At 41.2% G+C, this 26,202-nt stretch overlaps 1 protein-coding gene and 1 pseudogene across 2 annotated transcripts in view; both read left to right on the top strand.

Annotated features, from left to right (window-relative positions):
- Positions 1-4,644: 4,644 nt before the first annotated feature.
- LOC147823373 (transmembrane protein 164 pseudogene) lies at positions 4,645-20,702 on the top strand (annotated as a pseudogene).
- Positions 20,561-26,202, top strand: part of Smad1 (SMAD family member 1) — a 77,592-nt gene continuing 71,950 nt past the window's right edge. Inside the window, exon 1 of one of the 2 annotated variants that reach the window (XM_004868910.4) lies at positions 20,561-20,698. The gene's annotated coding sequence lies outside the window, so the exon portion shown is untranslated. Of the gene's footprint in view, positions 20,699-20,918; positions 21,311-26,202 lie in introns of those variants that run through there. The other variant, XM_087193343.1, reaches the window with a different exon arrangement.

A 26,202-nucleotide genomic window follows, 5' to 3' on the forward strand; every position in this document is an offset into this window, starting at 1 on the left:
GTGACAGTATTTGGAGATAAGGTTTATAAAGAGGAGACTAAGTTAAAATGAAGCTGTTAGGGCCAGCCCTAGTCTGATCTGACTGGAGTCTGCATAAGAACAGATTGGGATATAAAAAGCGACATCCAGACGTTCATGCACAGAGCAAGGAGCACAGGAGGACACCAAGGTGTCTGTGCGGAGGGTGGCCATCTGCAAGCCAAGGGGAGAGGCCTCGAGGGAAATCAAAGTGCCAACACCTTGTACCTGGGTGTGCAGCCTCAAAAACTGAGAAACGTATAGATTTCTGTTCTTTAGCTAACTAGTCTGTGTTTTGTTATGGCAACCCTAGCAAACTGGCAAACTAGCACATACACCAGCCTGGGCTTTTAAAGTAAATGCAGTATACCAGATGGTCTGCCACTAATAAAGCTGTTCAAGCCTTGTGTCTTAAGGATATTATCCTATATTTTCAAAGATTTGGAAGAGAAATCCAAATCCAAAAGAGATATAAAAATGTTTATTTTTTAAAAAACCTGGTAAGAGAACTTTGGGCAGGGTGGGGTACTCACATAATCCCTTGGGAAATGAAGTCAGGAAGATTTCGAGTTCAAGGCCAGCCTGGGCTACATAGTGAGTTTCAGGCCAGCCTGGACTATAGAGCAAGACCTTGTCTCAAAAAATGAAACAAAACAATTGATAATAGTCAATTATGCCATTTTGACTATAATCTCTACAGACCTTTTAGAATATGCAAAGAGCCTGTTTGGACAAATATGAGAACATTTTCTTTTGTCATCTTTAAATTTAGGTATTCAACAACAGAAGAAAAGTCTTAAAGTTAATGTAAAAGTGATAAAGATAAATCACAAAACCAATAGAAATTATTTTGACAGAAAGTACATTGTAACAAAATTTTCAGATCATACCAAAAACCATAATTCATTAAGAAAAATAGATTCATTTAAAACAAAACAAAAACAATGAATTAGTTCCTGGATTATTTGATAACATAATTAATGAAGAGAATGATGCCTATGAATACATTGGTAAAAATATAAACTCCTGCCTGGATTTGCCCAAATTCTGGTCATCAAAGGTAACAGAATTCATGTTTTAAGTAAGAACATCAGTCTTCCATGACAAACTGGTTTTTGAGTTTTCTCAACTCACACTTTTTTGAATTAGTCTTGCGCCAGAAATCTTGAAATGCCTGAAATCTCATAGCCCATTCTCAAAAAATCTAAATCAAGGTTTTTCCCAAATTAAACAACAATCCTAAAAATGTATGAGATAAATAATAATAAAAAGATAAAACCCACAGACACTTAGCAATTTAAAAATAGACAGCTAGGGGCCAGGGATTTACCTCAGTAGTTCCGCTGCCGGCCTCACAAGTGCAAGGACCTGAGTTTGATCCCCGGTACCCCAAAAAATAAATAAATAAAATAAAAATAATCAATTAAAAACATAGTCCACAGAGCTAGGCACGGTGGTCCATGCCTGTAATCCCAGAACTCTGGGAGGCTGAGGGAAGAAGATCAGAATCACAAGTTCAAGTCCAGGCAATTTAGCCACTTAAAATAAAAAATAATGTCTCGAAATAAAAAATAATAATGGCTGGGGTGAAGCTCAGTGCAAAAGCCCTAGGTTCAATCCCCAATACTGAAAAAAAGGGGAAAAAATCAAAATTAAATTTAAAAACACTTAGAAATAAATTATATTGGCTCTCAAAACTTGGACGTAACAAAACTGGCATGAGGTAAAAAAGACTCTTTCAGAAGTATTATAGAAAAGAATAGAGATGGAAAATTAATGTGGTAAATGTCCAATTAATAAGTTAGGAACACAACAGTATAAAGCTACGGGAAGGAGACAATAAAGATAGGACCAGAAATCCGCAAATTAGAAAACAATTGTGAAGAGAAAAGCAACAAAACCAAAGCTCTTCGAAGTTATTTATTTATTTTTGAGACAAAATCTCACTATGTCGTTCACACTGGCCTTGAACTTACAGCAATCCTCCTGCTCAGCCTCCTAAGTGGTGGGATTGAATGAGTGTGCCACCGTGCCTGGCTTGAAGATATTTATTAAAAAATTAATTTCTGCTATGACTGATCAAGAAAAAGGGGATGGAGGCAACCAAACAACACTAGGATTGAAAAGGTGGACATAGCCCTTGTTTTATGCAGGTTATAATAATAATAAAGAGGGCCCGGGATTTAGCTCAGTGGTTCTACTGCCTGGCTCGTGAGCGCAAGGACCCAAATTCAATCCCCGGTACCAAAAAACAAAAAAAGTAAAGAATACTACAAATAAGCTTCTGTTGATTTTAATTTGAAAATAAAAGTAAAAAGCACAAATTCTAGAAAAATAATATCTCAAAACCAACTTAAAAAGAAATGTGAATATATATATATGCAAAATTTAGCAAACTTTAGGAAGTAAAAATTTTACATAAATACAATTTTATATAAATACAACTTTTATGTAAATACAAACAGAACTGTACAAAGGAAAAACATAGCCATATATTCTGCAAGGCAGTTTAACTTTAGATTAAAACTAGAAAAGTATAGCACAAGCAAAGAAAATTATAGGTCAGTTTAATTTGGGAACGTAATGCATAAATTTTAAATATAATAGTAGCAAACTGAATCTAATATACACAAAAAGTAAAATACACTATGACTGAGTTGTATGTTTATTCCAAGAATATAAGATGGTTTATTAGAAAATCCATAAATGTCAGTTAACATGCAAACATATTAAAGGATAAAAATCGTGATTATTTTAACAGATGTAGAATAAAAATCTTTTGAATGTCACTCATTTTTATTTTAAAAAAATCAAATTTAAAACAGAAGAGAATTTTCTTGGCCTGATAAATGGTAACTAACCAAAATGTATGTAAATAACATTTTAAATGGGGAATGTCAAAAATATTCCCTTTAAAATGAGGAACAACACAAAAATGTCCATTTCTACTCAACACTGACTTAGATACCTATCCTAAGGCAGTACAAGTCAAGAGAAAGGAATAACAGATACAAAGATTGAAAAAGAAGAGGAGGCCAGGAGTGTAGCTCAGTGGCACAGCACCTGCCTGGCAAGTGTGTGGTCTTGGGTTTGATTCCCTGTATTAAATAAATAAATAAATAAATAATAAGAAATAAAAATTTTAAAAAAGGAGGAAAAGGTATTATTTTTCACATACAGAAACTTAGTTCTAAAGACTCTCTAGTCAAATTACTGGAATTAAGAGTTTGGCAAAATAGTTGGCCGAAAGATAAATATACAAAAAAAATCTATCCATCTGTATATACCAACCTGAAAGGAAAAATAGTTTGCAAACATCCATTTGTAGTTGCAACAATAACAAAATATATTTAAGATTAAGCCTCAGAAAATGTGCAAGACTTTTATAGATAACCTGTAAAGTGGTATTGAAAAATGTTGAGGAAGATCTCAATATTTAAAAATCTCCTTTTCACAAGAAGGAAAGTCAGTATTCCCACACTGACTTTCCACCCAGCACAATTAAATTCTAGTAGTGTTTTTGGTGGTACAAACTGATTCTAAAATGCCTACAATAGAGCAATATTCTATGAATTACTACTACTTTTGATGAGAGAATAAATTAGATGTACTTGCCCACTAAATATTAAGACACAAAAAATTCTAATCATTAAGACAGTGTAAGAATGAACAAATTGACCAGTGGAATAAAACGGAGAGCTTGGAAATCAAGCAATCAATGTAATACAGATGTTTTATTGTAGTTCCCTGGAGGAAGAGATGAAGCTATTAATAAGCACAGCAGGATAGCGGGTTATCTCTAAATGAAGTTGGGTCCCTACTATATTAACCTTCTGAAACTACCACAACAAAATACCATAGACCAGATTTCTTGATTTGGTACCAGGGATCGAAGTTGGGTTCTTGCTAGATCAGTTTTTTTTTTTTTTGGTACCGGGGATCGAACTCGGGTCCTTGCACTTGCGCAGCAGGTGGCGAAACCACTAAGATCAGTTTCTTAATAGAAATTAATTTTCTGGGAGTTCTGGAGGCTAGAAGTTCAAGATCCAGGTGCTGGCAGGGTTGGTTTTTGGTGAGGCCTGTGGCCTTGTTTTCGTGGTTACTTTGCCTTGTGTCCTCATATAGCCTTTCCTCTGTTCACAAGCATCTCTGATGTCTCACACTCTTTTTATAAGGCCAAGAAAGTTCTGCTGGATTAGAGTTCTACCCTAATGACCTCGTTTAATTTAATTCCCTCTCTGAAGGACCGATCTCCAAATACAGTCACATTAGGGCTTAAGGCTTCAGCCTATGAAATTTATTTTTGGTGGGAGAGGTGTAATGGACAAAATTCAGTCCCTAACACTGGGCATGGGGAGTGTGGGAGCTTAGCGGTTGCCGCAAGTCAAGTGGCCACTGGAGAAGCACTGGAGGCTCACCAGACAGCTGTGGGGACAAGTTAGACACCATACATTTGCCTTGGGCTGCATGTGTAGCTTCCTGTCACCCATTTCAGGTGCCCAAGTGTCTGCAGGGGGTGCAGAGTTGTGTCCTCCCTGCATGTTGCACCACCTAGGCAATCCTCTGGGCTCCTGTTCCACCTTGCTCTTGCTTCCTGCACAGTGGTCAAGAGGAACTACTTATATCATGTCCTGGTACAGCTACCAAAGTCTCCTGGACTGGCTCTACCAGGGTGTGGATCCCAGCTTTGCAGACAGTAGGGGCCCCAACTGTGCTGCCGTTCTCACTTGGCAGCAGTGGCTGCTGGAAAGTGTGGTGGTCCTGACCCTGGCCCTGTTGGAGGTCCTGGTGGCCCTGCAGTTAATTCTCAGGCAGACAGAGGATAGTATGGGTAGCCATGGCAGGCAGGCACACCAGGTGATGACACAGAGGACAGAGGAAGGCAAAGAGAAAGCCTGAGCAAGAATCTGCTCCTAGTAGCCCTGTGCCTGACCTTTGGGGTGGAGGTGATCTTTACGTTCACCACCAGGACCATCATCTACCTGCTCAATCCCTATCACCTGGTCATCATGATGCATATTGTCCTTCTAGCCTATCTTCTGTGTTTTGGAGCTTTTGTGGTCTTCAGGGTACAGATGTACACTTTGAATGGCACTCTTGCAGCACTGCTGTTTCCTGTGGCAAATACCCAGCTGCTTGCCTTTGAATAGGAGATCTACTACATTTAGCAAGCCATGCTCTGCATGGTGCCCACCTACCTACTTTGGAAAGGAGATGTTTACACTCCAGAGCCCCTCAGCAATTTCTGGTGGGCTCTTCTCCCAACTGTCTTCATATTCTTCCATCACTTCAGTATCCTGCAGATTCTCAGCCTGGTCACCCAAGTGAATTTGAACGTGCCGTGTCTGGCCACCTCAGATTTATTTTATGGGCCCTGGTGCCACATCTGGCCCTTGGGATACCAGACTATCATGATCATTACCCATGGGAAGCTGATCACCTTGTTCTCAGACATGGCTGGGCCCTTGTGTAAATGTCTGCAGGATTTGCCCTGTGTGCGCACACACACACACACACACACACACACACACACACACCCGGCTAATGCAGCCAGAATGAAAAACCTTCTACCATACAGGGCAACAGGTACTCAGAAAGGTGTTACTTCAGTAATGGTGTCAAAATAGCCTTGAAATAAAGATTGCTCTGGTTCTACCTAAACAAGCTCAGAGGCAAGCTCTGAAAAGATCAACTGTTCTCAAGCAGCTTAACTGCATCCCAGAACAAGTCCAAGAATAAAGGAATAAGGAAAGACCCAGCATGTAATATGAAATTCACAATGTTTGGTATCCAATCAAAATTGTCAGGCATGCAAAGAAGAAAATTATGCCAAGTGAAAAGGGAAATATAATCTAAAATGTGGAGAAAATTCTGTCAATAAGCACAGACCTAATGAAATGGATTATGGAGTAGTAGAGAAGAACATTAAAGCAGCAATTACAAATATAGTCCATATGTTCTAGGAGGCAGGAGAAAATACAAGCATGTTAAGAAACATGAAAGAAAAAATATTTTAAATCCAAATTAAACTATTAGAGATGAGAAATGCAAAGAATGAGATGAAAAGTATACTTGAGATTAACAGAACAGTTGATACTATAGAAAACAGAATAGCAAATTTGAAACACAGCAGTAGAAACTATTTGAAATGAACCAAAGAGAGAAAAAAAGGCAAAACAAACAAGAACAGTGCTTTCATCATTGAGTATGTAACAACATGCTGGAGTCCCTGAAGGAGAAGACAAGAAGGAAAGTGGGATGCAGAAAAGACTTGAAGAAAGATGGCTGACATTTTTCTAAATTTTATAAACTGTATTGGCAATTTATTTCAAAATCAAAGAAAATCACCTGCTGATTCAAGAAGCTCAACAAAGGCCCAGTGGTTTCTTTCCTGAAGCTCCCTTCAAGATGATAATTAGAAACTGCAAACATAGAGAACCTGATATTTTTTTATGCACCCACAAGAAGACAGGAGTTTGTAGTTAAAGAAGGATACAAAAGATTGGAATTAACAAGTATTTCCTACATCTGAACAGACTTCAGGTGATTTAATTTCAACACAGAAGATTTTAGATTCAATCACAGATGATTTTAGACCTGGAACAACTTCCAGAAAATATCTTACGAAATTTCCTTTGCTTATATGCAAAGAACTGTGCTTATATGCAAGAACTGAGAACCAAGAAGTTAAATGATGTGTCCAAGATGACATAAAATATTAGTTATAGAATTCTTCCTACCATTTAAGTTCCTTGATTCCCAGGCTAGACTGCTTTCTAATAAATTGGGTGCGGGGAGGTCTCACTTTTTTCACCTTACTAAATCTCTGTACCCTGGGCCAACCATAGGGTACTACCAATGTAAAAGTAAAATTGTTTGATTGAGATATACATTATATAGAACGTGAATTAGGAGATAAGTAGTGTAGTTTAACTGGAATATAAGGTTTGATTGAAGAGCAGTAAGAGAAGGATAGAGTAGTGCATAGTTCTCAATGCATGGGGTCCTTTCAAAGGTTCTATGCCTTTTCTTATATAATGGAATTTCCCAGAAGCTACATTACATGTAATATCATGACAGAGTGAATGCAGGAGCAGATATGAGAATATAGCTGTCTTCTATTAAGCCAAACATTAGAGATTTATAAAACATGCAAACCAATGCCAACTAGTCCTTGCTGACTTTATTGGACAATAATTTATTTATCATAAAATATGGTATTTCTGTTAACATAATGACTTCATTATTATTACTGTAAAGTATATAAATAAATGTTTTGGAAGTTTGTCCCCAAGACAGTAAATAGTGGGAGGTAGAGCCCATATAAATGAAGGCTCCTTTGGGTTCTTGATAATTTTTAAGAGTGAAGGTGGATCCTAAAACAAAAATGTTTGAGAACTGCCATTATAGAAGGTTTCTAAAACCATGGTGAATTAGGTTTTTGCTCATAGGCAGTGGCTTCTCTTGAGAGATTTTAGCTGGAAATGTCATGACTGGAGTTCCAGGGAAGACTTACGTGGTAATTTGCAGGTAGATAGACAAGGAAGTTGAGAATGAAGATAAAATAATGAGAAGGCTATAAAAGTACAAGTGAGAAGTGAGGAGATGATGGGACTAGTAAGAGAAGGGAGGAAAAGGACATGGCGGTAGAATTCATGGGAGAGAGAATTCATAAGTCAAAAGGCACGGGGGAGAAAAGTGACCAATATATTACCTAGTTGTCCCAAAAGGTGGCAGTGCCACTAGCGGAAATAAGGAATTCATGAAAAGGATGTGTTTGGAAATAAACATGAAAGTAAACTTGCAAATATGACAAGCAGATGGCTGGAAGTGTGAATGGGGCTGGAGGGAATTTGGTTCATGTTGGACAGGTTGACTGAAAACGTTTACGGCTGTGGGAGCTGAAGAAATTCCCCCAGAGAGATCTCAGAGCAAGATACAGACAGGGAACAAGAGACCTCGGAGGGCCTATGGGGTAGGGAGGCATTAACCCTGAAGGCAGAGGAAGAACGAAGATTTTGCAATGTCTCTGAAGCCAGGAAGAGCGTCTGCAAAAGCAAGATGAGTTCATGGTATCCAGAACCCCTCAAGGAGAACTAAGAGAGTTTCTGTGATGAAAGCTTGCCTCGGGGACCTTCAAATGTAATTTTGTGAGACTTGTGGATGTGAGTCAGACCACAGGGGCTAAGTCTAGAAGGAGTGAGCGTGAGTTGAGAAACTCCAAGAAGATTGGTGGCAAGAGAACAGAGTGAGGAAAGAGGACACCCAAACTACAGAATGGATAAATATTCCGAGGAAGAAAGAGCCGGAGAAAAACCGAAAATCTCAGTTGAACTCACTCTCTGGAGGCAGAGAGAAGAAGCCTGAAAAAGAGAAAGGGGATTGGTGACTGTCTAGAAAATGACATTGGCTGGAATGTGCAACAAAGAATAGGTAGCAATGGCACAGGCAGCAGAGGACTAGGAGCATCCGGCCATCAGGATCCTGCCATGCAGCAAGATTCTATTCCTGCCACAAATGAAAAGAAAACAGAAGAAGCTCATGTGTTTAGAAAACGTCAGGGGGTTTTATAATAATAAACTTTCCCAATGGTTTCCTTTGCAAAGTAGGACTTAGTAAGATTTTATTTTTGTATTTATTCTAATCATACTTTTATTTTTGTATTTATTTTTGTATTTATAATTGGAAAGTTTAAAAATTTGTTTTTGTTTTGAAACAAGGTCTCACTATGTTGCTCCTAGTTGAGTTTTGCTTGTTTGGTTTATGGAGACCGGGTCTTACTATGTAGTTCAGGCAGGCCTTGAACTCTTAGTGATTCTCCTGCCTCAGCTTTCTGAGTGCTGGGATTACTGGCATGCACCACCGTGCCCAGCTATAATGTTCAAGTTTTTAGTGCTGGATACAGGATACAAAGTCCTTGCCCACAGAGAGTAAAGTGCAAAGACACAATACAAAATAACCTCACAAATACTCACTAACACATTCTCTTTAGTATTTTCCTTAGTTATTCAAATGCTAATGCTTGACAAAACTACCAGATTGATAAGAAGAGAAACAAATAGTCTAACTCTCCCTCCATGGATAAACAAGCCCTGAATATGATGACTTGGCCTCACTCAATACTCATAGTCCTAGAATCTTTATGGAAAGTTAAGGTAACAAGCAACCCCTTCTTTCATGTTTGGTCAAAAAAGCCCTTCCAAGGATATTGCTTCATTGTAGAGAATCATCTAAAAGACCCTCCAAGTTATGAGAATAAAGAGCAAACGACCGTCCTTTGAGTTGGTGTGCGTTGGTGTACAGGTGTAGGTGTCTCTGTATGTGTGCAACATGGGCCTGAGCTTGTTGCTTAGCAACATCTGTCCTTCCCTTCTACGTGCAGCAGGGAGGATGCTGGTTGGGAAGTGGAAGATGGTCCAGCGGCAGGAAAAGATGCTGTGGCAGGCCAAAAGAACCTTTATGGGAAACAACTGTTCCAGCACAGCAGTAGCTGGGATTAGGTTATTTTCTAGCCTTGATCCGCCTGGCCTGGTGTTGAGCACTGTGGGGTTGGCCAAGTGTATGACTGGAATCTGAAATAAATATGGCCTGGGTGGGGGGCGGGTGCTAGGGAAGAAAGGAGCTGAGTAAATAGGAGTATCACCATGATCGTGAGCAAATGAGCTATTACCAAGAAGGGCCAGGGCCCATCTTTAACTTCCTGTGGCAGAAACCCAAGCCAAGGTGCTAGTGGACTGCTCATACTTCTCAGTTTTCTCTCACTTCTTGGCTTTTTGTAGTATGACTGGTTTCCTCTGAACTAAATAAGTCCTTAGTACTCTCACCCATGCAGGATGATTGGGAGATACAAGAGGATTTCCTGTCACCAAAGGCAGGTGGATGCTTGAGCAATAAATGGAACAAATAAAAACGAGGTGATTGTGTTTGAACTCCAAGCTAATGAAATGGACCATTCCAGATACAATACTGACGTGAATTTCTCCAAAATGAGTCATTTCCCTTAGGGTCTTTCTTCAAATTCCTTAAATGTATTCCCACAACACTTGCAGTTAGTTCACTGTGTTTTTTCTGGGAATATTTGAAGCAGAGAACACCACTTATCTATGAGAAAAGTGGACCCAGAGGATAGCTGTGAGACCCTCTGGAAGAAAAATGTCTACAAGAACTGGTCTGGGTTTTTTAACGCCCCTTCCTCTGGACACTCGCAGACTACCTCTTTGAAGTCATCTCACCAGACTTTTGCAGGAGCCACCAGGACAACAGTTCCATGGTTACTGACCCATAACCAGGCCTGGAAGATGCTCAGTAAATAGTTATTAAACAGGGCTGGGGATTTAGCTCAGTGGTTCCGCTGCCTGCCTCGCAAGTGTAAGGTCCCACGTTCGATCCCTGGTACCAAAAAAAAAAAAAAAAGTTATTGAACAGACAAATTAATCTAGTGAGCTAATGGACATAAAATATCCAAATACAACCAAGTAGGGTGGAAGATTGATGGTGATTAGTATGTGTCCATTGAGAGCACTACTAGAAAGGGAAAGAGTGTGTGGGAAAAGACTAGAGAGAGGAGGGAATACATTAATATAAATCCTCTAGGGACAAAGCTTGTGTGATGGTGGGCTTCAATCTAGATCCCTTTGAACTAGATGGAGCCAAAGAGCATTTCCTTGCTGATGAATATCCTTACCTCTCTCTTGCGAGAGCTTCAAAAGGGTGGAAGTAAATCTCAATTTTCTGGGCCCAGTGCCAGGTATTCTAGCACATTAAAGATGACAGACAAAAGACACGACACCTTCAGACTTATTCCTGATTGTATATCTTCCTCCTTTTTGTGGGTTAGCAAGCATTGAGTAATGCACATCCAGGAAGTAATAGAGAATGTGGGGAAGGACGCTTTTTCCTGCTGTCTGTATGATTTTAGGAGCCATTTTATCAGGGAGGATCGAAGTCTACCTAGAACTTTGATGTCCAGACCAAGTGAAAAGAAATAGCTTCACCTAGCCGGGGATTTAGCTCAGTGGTTTCGCCGCCTGCTAACCAAGTGCAAAGACCCGAGTTCGATCCCTGATACCAAAATAAATAAAAAAAAAAAAAAAAAGTGAAATAGCTCCACCTCCAGGTAAGGGAAGATGGTAAGATGTTTCCTATTCAGGGATTCTTGAGGCTGATTGCACATTAATAGTTTGATTTCACCAAGGAGAAACTGAAAGGATCAAGGTAGTCTGCACTGGCTAAGAAAGAGGAGTATTCATTTGATTTTTTAAATAAAAAGTTTGTTGCACTGCCAGGAAACTACTGATGCAGCTTTTCTGGAACCTGTAGTACATTTCCTCCTTATTTGAATATTGAGAACCAGCTAGTGAATCAACTGTATCTTTCTACTTACAGTGTGAGAAGAGTTCTTAAGACACAAAATTTTGAAAATGTACAGGCCCTTTTTGGACTAAAATGTTTGTGTCTAATTCAGAAAAATAAAATTGGAGACCTTCTACAAAAATAGGAATCTTAGGGCTGAGGATTTAGCTCAGTGGTTCCACTGCCTGCCTCGAAAGTGCAGGGTCCCAAGTTTGATCCACAGTACCAAAAATTTAAAAAAGTAGGAATCTTAAGCAAAGGAGTTTGAAAGACTAAAAAAGCTACAGCCTCCTAAAATCTCATGTGAGAAAACAGACACATTTAGAAAATGGACTCATGCAGGGGTAGGTGTCATAGCTGTGAACACAGAGCTAAAACTTAGCAGGTAATAATGTTTTACAATTTATGTACATTTCCTTGTTAGTGAAAGGACCATTTAGATGTCTGGAAGGCAATTTTGCCCAAGGTTTAAGCTGGTAGTGAGATTGTTTCACACAATAGCATGATTGACATTACGAAAATGTAAATAGGTGGAATAAAGTCAACTAAATTACAACATGTGTTTAGCACACTTTTTTGTACATATACTAATACATACGCAATATATTAAGCACTTTAAATAGAAATTTAGAGTCTCACCCATTTGAATTTATTTGCATTTAAATGAACATCAGGGCAGTTAATCCATTTACAAATGTTGATTGAGCATTTATTGTGCTGTATAAATTGTGCTAAGTGTTTGAATACATTGCTGATTACAAGCATCCCACAGTGAGGAGACACATAGATATTTCATACATCCAGGTAGCACGGAGCTCTTACCAGGAGCCAGCACTACACTAAGCGCATCTTATGTAATTCTCAGAAGCTTAGGAGGTTGGGATTGTCCATCACTTTTATAGATGCAGAAGCAAAGAGTATGAATTTGTTGTCCAAATTTGCATGGCTAATCTGGCTCCAGAACCTTGGAAACTTTCCAATCTTGGTTTGTAACAATGTTAAAATACTTTTTGTTATATATTTCAATGATATCTTCAAACTTAAAATGCCAAATATTATCAATGGTAACTACTGAAAATGGTTTGTTTTCTTTTTTTTTCTTATTATTTCTCACCTTAGATTATAAACTACTAAGAATTTATAGTCAGATTACTTCATTTTTAAAAAGTTATTGGACATAGTCGTCTCTGTCTCAGGCTGGATTCACAGGTTAAATTGTTTCATTTTTATTTTAGTTCTTGTTGATTCTTTTAAAAATTACTTTGTTTTATAAGTATGTAAAATATTTTCATAGTCAAAATTAAGTCCACAAAACATGCTATTTTTTATAAAAATCGAGTTTCCATTCTATTTTCTCTACTTTTCTCTCTCTCTCTTATATGTAACTTACTTTTTTGTGTGTGCTAGGGATTGAACCCAGGGCCTTTGCACTAAACTTCATCTCAAGTCCTATTTTTTTTTTTAATTTTGAGACAGAATCTTGCTAAATTGCCCAGGCTTGAATTTGCGATTCTCCTGCCCCAGCCTCCTGAGTATCTGAGATTACAGGTGTGTGCCACCATACCTGGCTGCTTATGTGCCTTTTAAAAAAGGTTTAGATTATCTTTCCATTATCCTTTTGTTAGAAACAAGCCTAAATACATTATTACCTCGACACCTTTTAAAAACAAATGATGATATACCATATATATTTTCAAGGTCAATGAATTTTTTTTTTTTTTTTAATGGTACCGGGGATCAAACTCTGGTCCTTGCGCTTGCGCAGCAGGTGACAAAACCACTGAGCTAAATCCCCAGCCGGTCAATGAATTTTTAATGAGGGTTAAACTGTATATATACAACCTACCCAGCCATTAGCAGTGGCACCAGTATAGCAAGAAATTTTTTTCTCCACTACTGAGGATTGTTCACACTGAGCTACATCTCCAGCCCCTAACCTTTTATTTTTTAAAATTTTGAGACAGGGTCTCATTGAGTCAATAAATCACTTAGGCTGGGCTGGAATTTGTGATCCTCCTGCCTCAGCCTCCCAGAGTGCTGGGATTACAGGTATGCACCACCATGCCTGGATGCAGGAATAGTTTCAATGGCATGATGTAAAAAGAAGTTGGATTGTAGAGGATGATGGGGGATAGTGGCATTTATGAAAATGAAGATAGCTGGAGGTATAAACTACTCTTTGGGGAAAGGTGGATGAGAAGAGACACAGAACAGATGGATACAAGTAGAGAAATATTTAGGAACAGGAAGGGCTGTATTTCTGTGGCTCTACTTTATATGTTTATGAATATTATTGTGTATATTGAATATGTTTATGAATATTATTGTGTACTCTTTTAGGGTATATAGTTATCGTTTGGGAGAAAAAGCCAACTGCAATTAAAACCAGGGGAAAAGAAAAGGTGTTCCTGATAGAGAAACTGCAATTCTTCATTTTTGAAGAGGAGGCTCTTGAGGGTGTTGAGAGCATGAATGAAAAATGTAAATATGAGAAGAGCATTTTTTAAAAAATACATTTCCTGAAATTCATAGGAACTCACAGTAGCATAAGATGGCAACTAACATCACATCACCAATCTTTGTCTAAATTAATATTCCTCTTTCACTTTTATGTGGACCTTGTTTAACAACCATGCCATCTATTCTCTCTCCTGTGACTTTACACAACACATTCTAATTTAACACCCATAGCTTTTAGGGTCAATACAATTGCTGTGGATTTGAAATGGATAAAACTTGGGTTTGATCTCCTAAAAACAAAATGTAAACTTTAAGGGAGTTTTATTTAGGCAAAGTAGAGCATCCCTGGGTTAACTGGAAAAGAAAACAACAACCTGATCACCTGTTCCAAATGGAAAAGTGCAACATTAGCCTTTCTTTTGAAAGATGAGCTAATTTGGGGTATATGCTAATGAGAGTGGAAGAATCCCTCAGGAAACCAGAAGGACATTCTCTTGTGAGTAGAGATCCTTTTTGATCCAGTTATACAAGTAAATTGTAGCTTGTGGCTCTTCCTCTGTGCTAGTGCCAAAGAGTTTCTGAAGGTTGCTAATTTGCATTGCCACTTGGATGTACAATATTAACAAGGCCATATGGCCACAGATCTAAGGCTAATCCTTCCAATACACTTCAGATACTAAAGATCACACGTACACTCTCATCTCTTTGACTTCTGGTTTTAGTTCTATTTGGTGTCATGTTCAGAAGAAAAAGCAGCTGTTATTTACAAGTACTGCCATCCTCTAAGACCCTCCCACAAACAGTACTTGAGTATGTATGATTCAGTTGAATACCCAAGCCTTTTAGATGGATCACTATTTATCATTGCTTTTATTTTCAAATAAGATTCTTTATCCTCACTGCTTCAGTTAGATAACATCAAAGTAAGTCAGATAGAGGAATAAAATTTTTAAAAGAAACGTCTAAGGTACATGTTGCGGCTCTGATGCATGACTTGGTTTCCAAGTGCTCATTTCTAAATACCCTAAAATATGTATCTCACAGACAAAATGTCTCAGGTGGATTCATGTTCACATCCCTGGCTTGGCTTCTGAAATCATCCTTCTTATTACCTCCTTTCAGGACATGGCCAATTTCAGGCAATCAATATGTTAAACAACAACCAAAATCCCTGGAAACCGAATCATTCCCTCTTAAAGGCCAGTGTAAACCATATGGAGCACACTTCTACATTCATCCTTCGCTTTCTGCCTCACTTCCTCATTTTATTGAAGTCACAGTTTTCTCACATTAAAAATAAAAAACATTTTCTAGCAATCTCTGTGAATAGAAGAGGCCATAAAAGAATTTTCACCAATGAGGTGTGGGCAAATGCTATAGTGGCAAAGAGAGCCTACAACAGATGGTGGTGATAAGGAACGTCTTCCTTACACAGGCTTCAGACTCAGCTCACCTCTTCTGTCCTTACTCTTTGCTTTTTCCATGGGGACTGGAACTGCAGCAGCCATTTTATAATCAACAATGAGGTCGAAGCAAAATGAATCATAGAGACCTTGGCCCTAACACCTTTGAGCTGTCTCACCACCATTGGATTCCTTATTTCTGGTGTGTCTCCCCCCCGCCCCCTCCCTCTCCCTCTCCCTCTCTCTCTCTCTCTCTCTCTCTCTCTCTATATATATATATATATATATATATATATTTTTTTTTTTTCCTATCTTGCTCAGGCCACTGTTATTTAGATTTTGTGTAAATGCAGCCAAAGGCAATCATTTAATGTGAGAAAACTTGCCAATGGATGCAGGCCCAGCAAAGAGAAATTGCTACTGGAAGCAAAGCTGTGGAATTTTTTCTTTTTTTTGGACGTCATGTAGGCACTTTCAAAAACTGACTAATCTACTGGAGATATAAATTTTATTCTCAGCACAGCACTGTGAACGTTTAGTGAGAACAGTGACCACCTGTAGTGAACATGTACAATACACCAGATGCCATGTTAAAAACATCAGAGGCATCAACATACCTGCTGTGTGATCTTGGGGCAAGTCACTTAACATGTCAGTGCTTCAGTTTCCTCATCTATACAACAGAGAAAATATAGTATCTGTTGCCTAGAGTTGTTTTGAAGAGTAAAGGAGTTAATAATATGCAAGGAGCTCAAAATAATGTGTGATAAACAGCAAATGTAACATTAACATCGTTATCATGGTCTTTTTTTTTTTTGAGACAGGATCCCACTTTGTAGTGCAGGCAGGCCTTGAACTCGCTGCAATCCTCCTGCCTCAGCTTCCCTAGTGCTGGGATTACAGGTGTGTGGCCCCACACCCAGCACTGAGGTCATTATTATTCTCCACAAACTCTAATGCAGTAAGGTTTGATCTCATCTCTATTGGGCAGCTTTTTGTCACTGGGACTAAACGCCTGATACTGCAGTTTAAAGGAGAAGAGGTTTATTTTGGCTTATGGTCTCAGAGGATTCAGTCCATGGTCTGCTGGTGGCAAAGCAGAAATATCATGGTGGAAGGGCATGAGCAAAGCTGCTCACTTCACGATGGCTAGGAAGCAGAGCACAGGGACGAGTGCTCAGGAGTAAGGGGCTGGGGATGAGATACTGCATGGTCCCAAAGTTAGCACTGGACACATCCACAAGTATGCTTTTCTAATCTCTCAAGCCAATCAAACTGACAATCAAGACTAACCATCACATTATCGAAAGGTGAGGAAGACAGCATAGGAAAGTCCTGAGACCATAAGGAGAGGACGTCTCTCAAGTGCTTAGCGCTGTACCAGGTAAATGCTTAGTAAACTCTAGCCATTATAAGTTTTAAGCATCCCATTATCCCTTTTACAAGGGGCTCCCAACTCTAGCAATCTGTGGACCTCACTGGGACCTTCAATCCATTGATCCTGCCATCTTTCCAACTTCTCACACTCCTTGAAGTCCTCACTCTCTCCTTATCACACACAGGGCCCTGTGGTCACTCCCTTGTCCATACCTTCTGTTCCCAGACACTCCTTCTCTCCATAACACTCACCTGTAAAACCCTGGCCTTCATTAAACCCAGCTTTGCTCCTTTGGGAAACTGAGGCTGGAGAGCAATGCACAGCTGTGCTGACTGGGCTAAGCTCCAATGGGCCCTCCATAGGGCTGCCTGGCAGTGCCACCATGATTCACACTCCATTCATTCTCAGGCTCTTCCAGAGTGCTCCTCTCTTCTCCACCTCTCTCAACCCTCAGTTATTCTCAGAAGCAGGGTGCTTGGATATTTCTCTGAGATGAGAGAGCAGTGAGAAGGCGTGACCCCCAGGGTCCCATCTCTGCAGCCACCAGCCTACATGCACCTGGAACCCACACCCACACCGGCCTTCCCACCAGTCCCCAGCTTCTTGCTGCATCACAACATTCACTGCTGGATCTTCCATGAGCACTGAAGTAGACTTTCTCTTTCCTCTGCTTACAAGGTTGGAAACCCATCGGTGAGATCACCCAGCTTCCTCCTCTTCCTTTAGTACATCTTGTTGGTGAGGTTTTTCCCTGCCCCTATAGCAACAGTTACTACCCTCATTCCCAACCCCCATCTTGATTTTTCCCTCATTGGCAATGCCACCTAATATACCTATGTATTTATTTATTATCTGTCTCCCTTGATGGGAGCAACGGTTTCCATATGCTTTGTTTGCTAGAGTGTCCCCCTAAGTTTAGGACAGTGCTTGATTCAGTCACTATTCCACAAGTGTTTTTAGTATATGTGCTGCCAGAGCGAGCACTCCGCAAGTGCTTAATGGGCTCCTGTTAGATGCCAGGTACTGCATCAGCCACTGAGATGATAGTAATGACCACAATAGGCCAAGAATTCTGCCCTTTTAGTTAAGTAGTTACACCATGCTATAGTTTGGATTTGGAATGCTCGTCGCAGGCCTAGGTGTTAATGCCTTGGTCCTCAGCTTGGTCTTATTGGGAGTTAATGGAAACTTTTAAGAAGTGGGGCCTAGTGGGAGTTTTTAGGTCATGTCCTCAAAGAGGATTGTGGGATCTCTCCCCCCACTTCTCCCTTCTTTCCCCTCCCTCTCCTCTTCCCTCCCCTCCTTCTCTCTCCCCCTTTCCCCCCCTCTCTCTTTTCTTTCCTTCTCCCACTTCCTCACTTCCCAGGTATCATGAAATGAGCAGCTTGTTCTACCACACACTTTCAGCCATGATGTGCTGTCAACAGGCCCAAATAACCATGGACCAGAACTCCTGAAACTGAGGCAAAATAACCCTTTTCTCTTTATAAGCTGATTACCTCAGCTATTTGTTAGGGTTATAGAAAGCCCAAAACAGGTTATGTGAAACACTCAATGCCAGGGAGGGTGGGAGCTGCTTGTCCGTGGTGGCCAGGAAACGCCACTCTGAGGGAAGGGAGGGATGAGCCAGTGGACCTCTGTGGGAAGGGCTTTCTAGGGAGGGGACAGGTGGCTAGAGGGCCACAGCTGAGACTGTTCCAGAAGAGGGAGGAGGCTAGGATGACCAGCAGAGGGGAGCCAGAGAGAAAGAGGGAGCCCAGGTTGGAGGGGTAAAGGAGGGTGGAGAGGGGAGATGAGGGTTCTGTACACGTTGGGAGAGCTTTTGTTCTGAGTGAAATGGGGGAGCCACGGAGGGATCGTTAAAAACTGTAACACAATGATATGAATAGATAGTCCACATTCAAGTTTTTACAGTTGTCTCAGTAAGGCCCTTTTTAAAAGTTTACAAAATTTTATTACCTCTTAAAGAAACTTGCACAAGGGGCAAAATCAAATTTCATAATGTATGTACTACTAATAATTATCCTTTGGGGCTTCTAGGACTGCACTAAGAAAGGCCAGCTATAGCTTTAGAAAAGTTAATAGCTTTATAATGTCACTTTATAGCTCTTCTCTTCACGATCTGACAAAGAATCATATGCTGCACTTGGTTGTCATGTCTTTTTATTTTTTTTTTGGTACCGGGGATCGAACTCGGGTCCTTGCGCTTGCACAGCGGGTGGTGAAACCACTGAGCTAAATCCTCGGCCCTCATGTCTTTATTTTAACAGCTTTATTGAGGTAAAATTCACCTACTATATAATTCACTCATTTAAAATATACAATTCAATGGCTTTTAGTATATCCAGAGAGTTGTACAACCAGCACAGGAAAATAATTTTAGGATCATTTCATCACCCCACAAGGTTTAGCTTTCGATCCCAGGCCCCCTCAAAGCCCCAACACCAGGCAACCACGAACTACTTTGTTTGTATCGATTTGTCTGCTCTGGACATTTCATATAACTAAAGCGAACAAAAAATGTGTTCTTTTGTGTCTACCTTCTGCTTTGCAGAGTATTCTCAAGGCCCAGCCGGGCAGGCCCTGTTTCCTTTTTATGACTTAATAATGTCCCCTTGTACGGATAGCTCACTCTTATTTATCCAAGGAGGGTTCTGAGCAGGGGAGTGACATGATAGAGTGGCATTTAACAAGGCTTTTTCTGGCTATTGCTCCAAGAACCAGAGAACGACCAACCGTGCCAAACCTTGCTTTTAGAGAAAATATGATAAGGTCCAAGAATTGACCAGTAAGTGCTCAAATACTTTAATAAAGAAAGGAATTTAATTAGCACAAATATTCTGATATATAATTTATAAATGGCATTTTATGGGTTTTATGGGATTTGTTGTATTTCTTTTGAATAATTAAATGTGGAACAGATATAATTAAATAATTAATGAGTAAGAGTTTTAAATGGAATGCTAGAGATGTAAAGGTATAGGAATAACTGGAGAGTACCATTAATTTATTGTGGTCTTTGATATTTTCTTTATATTGCTGGTAACCATCCTTTTGCGTCATGTGAAATTTATTCCTCAGAATAATTCTTTAAACATAACTCAACATTATGGTAATCACCAAAGATTTCATGCCAGACACCGAACAAGAGAAAAGGTTGACTTTTGGAGAAAGATACTCTCAATGTCTATGCAGATCATCAGGTAGACTTGAGTTCAATTTGCTTTCGTTGGGGGGAGGGTTGTGTCATCGAAAAATTGTAGAAACTGGAGCCCAAATTTAGAGTGTTAAACAGATACCTCCCCGTGGTCTCTGCCATTATTTGGAGCACCACGGTTTACCCACTCAAATCAGAGGATCCCGGTGGGCATAAACCGCACCTATCCACGCAGGAGTTGGGATAAACACAGGCCATAGTTAGCAGGCTGTCCAATTCCGGGGCCTACAGATCACTGGGGAATGAATGAGGAGGAATGAAAACTAGACATAAAAAGGCGAGTCCAAAAGGCATTCTGCGTTTGTAGGACGACGCGGTGGACGTGTTCGTGAACGTTTCAGAAGAGACTCGGAGGATCGAGCTCGACTGGCGGACCCTGCACCGAGCCGCTCCACCTGGACGGGGAGGCAGGGCCGGGGTCGCCACCATGCTGGGCCGGGAGCGATTTCCCCCGGACGCAGCGTGCGTGCGGGCCCGGGGCGGTGGCTCGGCTGCTCCCCCGCCGCCTGCGTCCCCGCCGGCCGGGCCGGGAATTTGGAGAGGATCCCTGGTCGCGCGGCGGCGGCGCGCGAGTGCGCGTGTGAGCGAGCGGCCGAGCGGGCGGGCGGGCGGCGAGTGCGCCGGTATTGGCAGCGGAGGAGTGGAGGCTGGGCGGCTCCGACTCCCTGACGCCAGCGCGACCAGATCAATCCAGGCTCGGGGAGCAAGCGGGCAGAGGAGGAGGCGGCGCAGCGTGGCGAGGAGAGCGGCGGAGCCCCGGCCGCGCGGGAGAGACCCCGGGAGCGCAGCGCCCGACCGGACCGACCTGGGGGGCCGCGGGACCCGCACCGGCCCTCGTGCGTCCGCGCGGATGGGCGCGCCGCCGAGCCGGTAAAGCGAAACAGGCGCGACCCGCCGTCCCTCCGCGTCCCCGCTCCCACTCCCACTCCCGAGCCGCCTCGCGTGGGGCGGGCCGCGGACCCCCCCCCCCATGATGGCGCCGCCCGCGCGGCCGGCCCGGCTCCCCTCGCGGCTTTGTCGGGTGCGCGGCGGCGGGGAAGCCTCGCCCCCGGCCTGCCTGCGCCGGACCTCCCCGCCGAGGCCGTGCGCGCGGCCCGCGGCCCGCGGCCCATTGTGTCCCGCGCCGGCCCGTGCGGGAGTCCGAGCCCCGTGGTCCGCGCTGCCCTTTCCGCGGGGAGCAGCGGGGGTCTCCGGGAGGGGACATCGGCGCCCCAGGCCCCTCGGCGTCCCTCACGGGTTCCTTTCTGTGTCCAGAGCAGCCTCTTGGGGGTCGAGGTCAAGGAAAGTTCGCACCGAAATTGCCTCTAATTTATTCAAAGGTTTGGCGGTGGCGGCGCGTAGTTCCCCCCCCTCTTCCGCCTACACCCCCTGCGTCTCCAGGAGTCGGCTCATTCCTTTCCCTTGACCGGATCCGATGGCTTCACTTGCGATTTCGTGAGCTCGCCGCGGAGCAACTGTCCCTTTGCTCTGCACCCTGTCTTTGTTAGTGTTGCTCGGGGTTGTTTGTGAATTAAGGTGCGGGTGGTGGGTGTGAAAGAGACAGACGTGGGCTTGTTTTTCTAGTTGCTGAATGTATATGCAGGCTTAAAGAGGCTTAGAGATGATCTTTGGGAAGGGAGGAGGAACACATGCCTGCCAGATCTCACACCTACAGTAGCTGCGGCTTTTGTTTATTCAGGCACATGCGATTTTTTAAAAATACACCATGCAAGATAACCAGTAAGGTGCTTTCCTTCTGAAAATCCAGGCCTGCTTCAGAACCGTCTCCTGGAAAGCATCGTTTTTCCGTGAGTGCTGTGACAAGCGGCCTTTTCCTTTCTCCTCTGTGTTCTGTCCATTCTGTCTGAAGTTTCAGAGCATGGGATGCTACATAAGTTGCGGTTTGTGTTGTTGCGTCTTCCTGTTGCGACGTGCTCAGCGGTGAAATCACAGGATGCCCTTACTTCTGAACATCGCTATCAGGCTCTAATTGCTTGTCGTGGGTAACGCGCCCAGACCTCAGTAACACAATGAGAAAACTGTTCCCTGCCCAGGTTCATTTTTCGTCTTGTTGATAGTTACCACTTTGAGTTGTATTGGAGGCAGGTGAGCTGTATTGAAGCCATTATTTAAAAAGAATCCAGGCAGAACCGTCCCAGCAATTTCAATTGGTGTAAATATTTTTGCATCAGCATTACTCTGATGTAGGTGCCAGGCCTAAATATGCTGTACTGATTAAAGTGTTTGTCCTCCCCTATCCCTCCCTCGTTCCCATTTGCAGTTATTTGATATTTCTGTGCAGGTGGTGTACCATTTGTGGAACACTGAAGTTCTTGGGAAACTAACCAGGGTCCTGAGAGATGATTTTTCTGGAGGTGAGTGATGCCAGTCTCCGAGGATGCAGGATCAGGTTTCTTCTGAGGCTAGGGATTTGTCCTTGATTCGGTTCTGACCCCTGCAACCATGGGTATGTAACCAAGTACATTTTTCCTTTTGGAGTAGCCTTTGGTTTTACGCTCCTGAAGAGCTGATGGCCTTTGTGTTTTTAAGCAATTACGAATGTTAACTTCAAATGTTTCTCGGAATAGGAGTAATTTTTTTTTTTGGCCAAGTTCATTAAAGCAGTAAGAGAAAGTGATTCTCATTTTTCTCAGGTACAGTTATTATTTAAAAACTAAGTTTTGGTTTGCAGTTTTGATTTCTAGCGATTCTGGGTTCAAGATAAAATTTCTAAGTAGATTAGAAAAAGAGTCAACTTGAGTGTAATTAGACCGGCGTATTTAAGCTGCAGTAGCCTGCATAATCAAGGCCAAGTTGTGTGTGTATAAAAGATCTCATTTGTGTAGTCTTACAAGGCTAATGGAGGCATCACCGAGGCTTTATAAATAATGTAAGTTGTGTATAATGTAGAGTCTCCAGGGACGGCAGAGAAAGCATCATTACCAGCCTTTTCAACCTGCTTGAGATCTTAAATTGATTTACAGCACTGAACTGGTGCAAAATGATACATCAGGATGACATGGGGTCAGCCTGTAAAAGTCTATGATGTCAGCCTATTAGTTCAGTCATCATAATTAAACCATATTACAGGGGCAGCTAAGCGGGAGTCTGGCGTTAGACTTCAGATATGGGTGGTACATGGATTTTGTTATAGTGGAATGGCCAAGATGGCCAAGAACACTAGTGTTTCTGAACAAGGAGAAACTTCACAGAACTATGAATTTCTGGGGAGGAAAATTGATGAATGCAGGCATGTCCAGTCTTCATTGTATAAGTAGCTTTCTGCTCAGTGGTGTAGAACCAAATGCTTTTGGGGTGCTGATAAGGACCTTCGCTGTTCTAACCTGTGTATTGAATTGTAGAATTTAATTTGGCCTTAGGGACCTTGTAAAATATCAGAGGACCACCTGCTTTATCTCTGATCCTTTCATTACCACTGAGTTTGTACTGTACTGATGTATGAGGGGACGTGTTTAACTAGTCATAGGTACCAGGCCTCCCCTGAAAACAAACATATTTGAATTGAACTTATGAGCAAATCAGGAAAAGAAAACCCTTGTTTTTGCTTACATTTCTATAATCCTTACTCAGTTTATGGACCATCTATAGTGTGCTGTCCAGTAAGGTCCCATAGACACATCTATTTGTTTAAAATTAAACTTAAAAAAACCATCTTCTCAGTACTATCCACATTTCAAATGCTCCATAGCCACGTATGAGTAGTGGCTACCATATTGGATTGTATTTATAGATTTCTAATGTCACAAAAAGTTCTTCCAGACCAATGATGGTGAACCTACTGCATGTGTGCCGCAGCAGGCTGTGTGTTAGCATTGAAAGCTCTAAAAGGTTCGCCATCACTGTAATAGATGGTGTGGCCCCATGGCCTTTATCTCTTAATAAATTTGTAGGGCCAAAGAGAGAAAGACTACACATATCAGTTAGTGTTACTACTAACTAGCTGTTTTTGTTAAAACAGGCAATTTGGAAGTAATAGTTGAAGCGACTGGATAAAATGACATTGACTTTTCTGTAGATATTTATCATTAGTGTCATGGATCCTATTTTGATTTAGATCATTGGACAGGAGAAATAACTGTAGTAATTTTTTTCTGAGTTTTCATTGTATGCCAAACATTGTTTACAATAGTTATATCTCATGTAAGCCTCAAAACTTCCCTAAGGACTGTTGTTACCACATTTTACAGGAAAAGAAACTGAGGCTAGTGATGCAGTGTCTTGCCTTGGGTCACATAATAGTGAGCAGTTACTACTTAAATTCTCAGCTGGGCTATGAATAAGACCACTTGACTCCAGGACCTCATTCTTAAGTGTATTTTTTGGGTTTTAATCTAGAGTACCCACATAGGCATTATGCCACTGTGCTTCACTATCTCAGTACAGATAGCACTTTGCTTTTATTTTTTAAGCCTTGAAAACTCTGCCCTCTTTGTGATTTGGGGGCCTGTTTCTTCTGCCCTCCTCTTTAAGTATTTAAGGGAGGGGGATAAAGATAGTACTTACCTAAACCACATGATTTGAAGAATAAATCTGACATAAAAGTATTGCATTTAAAGCCCAATTAGTTTTATCTCTGCTTTTCTGCATAACTCCTGCCATTTCCCTCTTGTGCTTTCTTGTATAATCACAAACTGGTGGTACTGATGAGGAAAGTTCTAGTACCTCAGTCTATCTGTTTTATCAGATTTACTATGTTTTCCTTGACCAGTTAAACATTGTATCTTGAGATAAGAATAGTGCTTTGCAAATTCCTTGTTTTGTTTTTTTTTTAAATATTTGATGCCTACTCCTGTGATACATTATAGTTCACTTGTTCCTATGTGGGGGCAGGAAGTTAGGGCTGTTTAGGAATCTATTGAAACTGTGGATTCTGTGTGTTCTCTTTACTTCCAGCTTCCTATCCAAAAATATTTACACACGCTGAGGAGTTTGTGTGTACACTTAAATACCCCAGTTGCATGACCTTTCAGGTGAAGTATATCTATGGGACTGCCTTGCCATGTGCTTTTATAAACATTGATACTTTAATTTCCTGTTCGTAGACTAGAGAATTCAGTATTTCTTGTTCGAATTGCTTTAAAGAGTTCCTCATCCAGTTGGTTCATATTAAGGTAAGCATTCTGAGGTCTAGAGAAGATAACGGGTCTGTCTGCAGTTACCCTTCTGGTGACTGGAAGCAGGGAAGCAAATCTTTCTTCCTCTAAGTGTTGGTGAGTGTCCACTTGTTTCGTTTTTCCTACCATACTCACTGTGTTGCTGAGTTTTGGGTTGAGCTTATCCTGTATCATTTGGAGAGAAAGGGGAAAAAAAGATTTTTTTTGGCATGCTACTGACATTTTGTACCTAATATTGTTTGAGATAAGTAGGAATCAAGTCTGACAACTCATAGATGTTTTTCTACAGGTTAAAATTGATTCTTTTTATTCTAGAGTTGGAAAAAAAAAAAAAGCCCATGTCTGATTTAGTCAGTGGGACCTTATTAGAAAATGGGAGATCCAAGACTGTACAAGTTCAAATAAAATCAGACCGTTCTGATTTACAGAGAAATACATAAATCTTCTCGTTTGACTCAAAAACAGATTACATTTCTTACCAAAAGCTGAAGTTGGAGTTTTAAGGAACTAGCTAGAGGTTACTAGGTGGAGCTTTAGAAAGGAAGGAAGGATAATTTAAGTATAAAAAGGAGGAGAACATCAGTAGAAGTCATAAAATGACTTTGATGAAATGCACTGATACTTCTAATGTGGTTTTAGTTTTTGGTACTAAGATTGCAGAGTGTGCTTTGAAAACAAATAGGGTCATCTCCTTGCCCTAAGTGGAATCTGACTCTCTGTATGCTTTTTCTGCTATAATCTGGTAGTACAAATATTCAGTATAATCTGATGATCTATCATCTGATTTGCAGCAAAGATGCCTACTCTACTGTAGCTTTTTTTTTTTTTTTTTTAACAAAGAAAGGTAAGCAGTATGCATTGAAATCTAAACTAATTCTTTTAGGTGTACATTGAGGTGCGGTTGGTTTTATACTGTAGCTAGTCCTATAGGCCCCCCCAAAAAAATCTAGCAACAAAGGTATTTACAGCTGTTACTTGCAAAAGCAAGCCCACTTTCTAGAACATTCATTTATGCAAGGAAAGCTGCTTCTCCTTCATGAACAGTTTCACTGTAGTGACTCTAACAGTTTCAGAAAGGCTTGGGGTCTGCAGTTTGTGAACAGTGTAGCATGTTTGTGATTTTTGTTATAAGTAACAACAACGTTAGGAGGACTCCCTCTTGAGAACATGACTCTCCCTAATATTTTTTGTGCTTGGTTCTTAGTGTTTGGCAAAGGAACCTTCTTCTGTTAGAAGTACCCAGGTCTGTGATATAGCAGC

The sequence above is a fragment of the Heterocephalus glaber genome, unplaced genomic scaffold (assembly GCF_053883595.1).
Source record: "Heterocephalus glaber isolate CG9 unplaced genomic scaffold, H.glaber_assembly_v1.0 deba00001587, whole genome shotgun sequence".
NCBI lineage: Eukaryota > Metazoa > Chordata > Mammalia > Rodentia > Bathyergidae > Heterocephalus > Heterocephalus glaber.